This window comes from Callospermophilus lateralis, unplaced genomic scaffold (genome assembly GCF_048772815.1).
Source record: "Callospermophilus lateralis isolate mCalLat2 unplaced genomic scaffold, mCalLat2.hap1 Scaffold_959, whole genome shotgun sequence".
Taxonomy (NCBI): domain Eukaryota; kingdom Metazoa; phylum Chordata; class Mammalia; order Rodentia; family Sciuridae; genus Callospermophilus; species Callospermophilus lateralis.
Genome location: NW_027517765.1, coordinates 227,750 through 228,868, shown reverse-complemented (window position 1 = coordinate 228,868; position 1,119 = coordinate 227,750). Strand labels below are relative to the sequence as shown.

The following is a 1,119-nucleotide window of genomic DNA, read 5'->3' as shown; positions in this document are numbered from 1 at the left end:
ATGCTGCTTCTGGTCTGCAGGCGGCGACTGCGCCTGCCGCAGTCCGCCAGGGAGCTGGTCCGAGCCCACCCGTCTCTGGAGGAAAGAGCCAGACTTCTCAGAGGTCAACAAGTGGGACCCCAGGGCCTTCTGTATGTTCAGCAAAGAGAGCTTGCAGTGACCTTCTGATCACGCTCAAAGTGGAAGGCTGAAAGTGCACCTCGTGGGAGGCTTCAGTGATGAGAGGCAGTTGTCACAAGAACTTACTCACCAACTTCTTAGTGAATTTGACAAACAAGAAGATGACATTCACTTGGTGACATTATGTGTGACAGAATGAAATGACCGAGAAGAAAATGAAAACCACTTTCCAATAATTTATGGCATTGCTGTCAACATTAAAACAGCAGAGATATACAGAGCCATATTTCAAGATTGAGACCCCGAGGAGGAGCTGCGAGCTGCCTGAGCTTTAGCTGGAGGCCCCATGATTAGCATTTATGATGAAGACTGAGCAACTTCGGATAGGCCCGTATTCCTGGATTCCATTTCCATATGTGGATTTCTGGTTGCAGTAAGATGATAAGCAAATACTAGAGAACTAGAGAACCTTTCCACTTCCCCTTTGTCTGAGCCCCCCCACTTTGTTCAACATATCAGATCTACCTTGATGTTTTTAAAGAAATACCCCTCTCCAATGAATATGCTGTTTCCTGGAAATAAAGCTCTCCTCTACAGGAAAAATGAAGATGGCTTATAGGAAAAGATATCTCCTCCAGGAAGATAAATGTAGGAATTACCAAAGAAAGCTACTTTTTGACATGACAAAGACCATTGGTGGGTTTGGAAAGAAGATAAATTTGGAATATACACCATTGAGTCTTAGGTCTCCTTCCTTCCTCAGCGTCCTTCAAATGACTTTCAAAATAAAATGTTATTTTGGAAAAGGCAAAAAAAAGAAATACTTAATGTATATGATTTTTGTCATAGTTTTTCCACTAAAAACTTTAGTTCAGAAGCTTCAGCAATGAGAATTAGGTTAAAAAAAATAGCATCCCATGTAGAAACACCTTTTAAAAAAATAATAATTTTTTAAATATTTTGTTTCTTTACTTTTGACATTTAGACTTTTTTCCTCCT

At 40.7% G+C, this 1,119-nt stretch overlaps 1 pseudogene; it reads left to right on the top strand.

Annotated features, from left to right (window-relative positions):
• LOC143387321 (protein N-terminal asparagine amidohydrolase-like) lies at positions 1-766 on the top strand (annotated as a pseudogene).
• Positions 767-1,119: the final 353 nt, after the last annotated feature.